Source organism: Cololabis saira, chromosome 11 (genome assembly GCF_033807715.1).
Source record: "Cololabis saira isolate AMF1-May2022 chromosome 11, fColSai1.1, whole genome shotgun sequence".
Taxonomy (NCBI): Eukaryota; Metazoa; Chordata; class Actinopteri; order Beloniformes; family Belonidae; genus Cololabis; species Cololabis saira.
In genome coordinates this window covers 3,845,667-3,849,666 of record NC_084597.1, presented here as the reverse complement: position 1 = coordinate 3,849,666, position 4,000 = coordinate 3,845,667, and positions in this window count along the sequence as shown.

Sequence of the window (4,000 nt, the reverse complement as noted above, 5' to 3'; positions counted from 1 at the left end):
CAGATCTGATTGTTTTTTGGTTGTTGTTTTCTCACGCTAAATCACAATGAACATGCTCTTTTTCTCAGCTCCAGATTCATTCGATTCCACCTTTGCAGTTAAAATAAAACAATATGAATGATTGCATACTGCTGAAATCTTGTGACGCACAAGATTTCCGCATCAAGTCCTTTTTAAAGGCCTTGAACACCAACCCGACTTCCACCGCTCTCTGCCGACTGCTGTGTCGGGCTGGATCGGGCTCTTTGAACACACCGCAAATACGACAACCGACGGCGAACTAGCACGTACGTTCTGCGCATGCGTGAGAGGTAATTCCCCTCCATACCAGCAGGCAGCGCTAGTCTGTATTCAGGGGCAACACAAAACAGACAAACAAAACTCTTTGGAGAATTACCGCTACTGAAATAAATCATTTAGGAAGATAAATGTTGGTTTAATAGATGAAATCTAACAGTTGTAGCTACGCCTGTTAAGAAATTTGCTCCGAAAATTTCGGGATTTTCTGCCTGCCGGCTCCGGAGCTGATTTATGGTTCTGCGTTAAATCGGCGCAGAGCCTACGGCGTAGGGTACGGCGTACGGCGCGCGTCGCCGCGTAACCTACGCCGTAGGCTCTGCGTTGGTGTAACGCAGAGCCATAAATCAGCCTTTATTCTGGCGCGGTTTGAAAAAGACAAACGAGTGATTATGTACATTCACTGAGTGAATATTATGAAAGTAAAATACATATTTCTCGCTAGAAATATAATCAAAACGCATTTTTATGCAGAAACTAACTCAAAATATTGATTTTATTCATAAGAAGTTTTTTTTTTGGATTCAGTCCGCAAATGACGACGGCAATCGTTCTGGGAAATTCTGGGAACAGCCAATCACAGAGTGAGCTGTTTGACCGACGGCTGACGCCGATTCAACATGTCGAATCGGCTGAAAAGACGGGCGGCCGACCTGTGGCGACGTGCGGGACACACCGAGGAAACTAGCCCGACCGACGAGCACCGACGCTCACCGACGGCCGAAAGTCGGCTTGGTGTGTCAGGGCCTTAAAACCGAGCACAGAAACCATAATACTCTGATTAGTGTTTGCAGGGAGGGGAGAGATATAACCTTCTCTCTGAAAATGTGATTTAATTCAAAAACTAGAATCCAGGGACAGAACTGCTTTATTGATTAAGAGGATAATGATCTGTTTTTTATTTCTGTTGGTTTTTTGAGGGATTTCAAAATAAAAGCCTCTTGAATTATGCGGTCATTTACGTATTGAACGCAGGGACATTGGACTTGAATTCATCAGATGAATTTAATTTGAAATTCCCTTTTTTTCCTGCTTCACCATCCTCAGCACAGTTTAATACTTGACTCCCAGTGCTGCTAATTAAACATGTGTTAAACATTACAGCATCTCACTTAAGTACTTATTCTGCTTATTAAATCCACTGTGTCATTCGTCGGAAGAACAAAAGCTTTGTCTTCTGAAACACTCGCTCCCACCAGACTCCTCCTCACACTCTGCATATTTGCAGCAGCATTTTACACTTTTATTGTTCATTTTCACACCATTTTTTTCTTCTCCACACGTACTTTGATATGCAGATGCTGGTTTTATTCTGCAGCTCTTTATTTTTTTTGGTCTCACCTCCACAGTCTGCTGATTTCCTCTCCTGTATCAGCAGCACAAAGGGGAAATATTTAATGACTGAGATGAATTTTATGATTTGAATCATAGCCTCCCAGGTACCGTTTTAATATAAAACACAACTCCTGCTTTATGATTCATGTTGTTTTGCCTTCTCTTTGTCTCAAATTGATCTCACGTCGAACGGCTCGCTTCCGTTTTTGCTGCTATGAAGTGACAGTTATGCAGCCTTCATCAGGTTATGTATGTTAATCAGGATGTTGCAGCTCGGGAAATATTCATAGGAGCCGGCATTTATTAAAAAAGAGGAGGATTTGAAATCTTCTTCCAGGTTAGTGATATGAAATGTATTTTAACATCATCATCCACCTGTCAAGTTCAGAGGAACCTACGGAACAGTATCAGGGCAGGCAGGGGAAAAATACAAATTATATTTTAGAGGAGGAAGATTTTTTTTTCATTTTGCACTCTGAAAAAAAGTGGAAATGTCGAGAAAAAAGTCGAAATGTTGAGATTAATGTTGAAGTACAATTTAGAGAAAAAAGTCGAAATGTCGAGAAAAAAGTCAAAATGTCGAGAAAAAAGTTGAAATGTTGAGAAAAAAGACAAAATTTCGACTTTATTCTTGAAATTATGTTTCAACATTAATCTCGACATTTCAACTTTTTTCTCGACATTTTGACTTTTTTTCTCGAAGTGCACAATAAAAAAAATCTTTTCCTCTCAAATATTTTTCCTCCTGCTGATACTGATCCTGATACTCTTCCATATCCTGGAGAAATAAGTCACAGGCATTACACGATGTAAAGAACTACAATCCTTAAATGAATAAATAAGATAAAAAAGTCGAAATGTCGAGAAAAAAGTCCAAATGTTGAGATTAATGTTGAAGTACAATTTCGAGAAAAAAGGCGAAATGTTGAGAAAAAAGTCAAATTGGCTTTACGATATTGATTTGAAACACATATCACACATATGCAGTTGCATAACTTCAGAAAGGTACCCTTAACGTTCCACTCCAAGGATGTAAGTTAGTTAGTTAGTTATTTAGTTACAGCTGCTGCATAAATAGCTGTCAGTCGCTCTGCTAACTGGATTTGAGACATTTCCACTTTATTCACGAAATTGTATTTCAACATTAAAGTTATAGTATGCAATGTTGGAGAGCTAGCAAGATTTGAAAGTGGCACCTCCTCTAAGCCCCGCCCCCTCCTCCCCCTCCCAGCTTAAATCATGTAAAAACTCTAACCAATATCCGTTTCATTCGGTCCGAATGAAACGGATTGGTCCAGGACCAGAGGCTTGGCAGGGGGGGAAAGAACCACTCGCTTCCAGCCCCCCGTGTCCACTTCCCACGGGTCCTCCTGGGCTCACAGTGTCCCAGTGTAACCCCCCTCCCTCCCTTCTGCCACGGGACCCCCGGTATGTAGTTATTATGTAGTTATTTCCAGAGCAGCTCGGTCCCCGCTGTGTGTGAGAGCAGGGAGCAGAGCGGTCCGGGCTGCTGCTGCTGGACTCTCTGCCCAGCAGCAGCAGCATCCCGGCGAGTGCAGGTGCGGCTGGCGGAGCGCTGCGGTGCCGTGCAGGCTCTGTTGCCACAGCTACGCCGTAGGGTACGCCGTAGCTGTGGCTCTAGAGCCTGCAGCGCTCCGCCAGCCGCTCCCTGCTCTCCACTCTCGCCGGGATGGAGACGCCGGTGGGGCAGGACGCACGTTTGGGTGGGCACAGCCTCCCCCTGACCCCCCCCTAAAACCGGCCTCGCTTACAGGTGAATGAGACATGGGGGTAGTTTTGTTGAAAATTGTGCTGTCCAAAATGTCCTGGAAACCTCGACTCCTGCAAATGCGCGTTCTCCAAAGTTTGTGGGGGCGTGGGCTTTGGACGGAGCGCTGACGGGAGGGGGAGGAGGGGGCGGGGGCTTAGAGGTGGTGCCACTTTCAAATCTTGCTAGCTCTCCAACATCAGGGATAATACCTTTAATCTCGACATTTCGACTTTTTTCTCAACATTTCGACTTTGAGCACAATAAAAAAAAAAATCTTCCCCTCTCAAATATCTTTTCTCCTGCATCTAATACTCTTCCGTAGAAACCTGGTCTATAATCACACTCTTTTAGTTTTGAGCCCATGTTCAACGTTAGTCGTCTGCCCTCGTATTTGCAGTAATAACATCTTGCCACTCAGGAATGTCGGGTCGGCGTGATTTTCCGTCTATCACTCTCCAGAATCACAGCCGTCTTGCTTCCAAATTAACCGCCACACCTCTGCAGAAGCAGACGCTTTTAAAGTTCAGCGTGGATTTCACAAGAGTCTAAATTTGAGATGAGAGAAAGTTAATTTGACAGGCGGACGTCTGGTTCTCA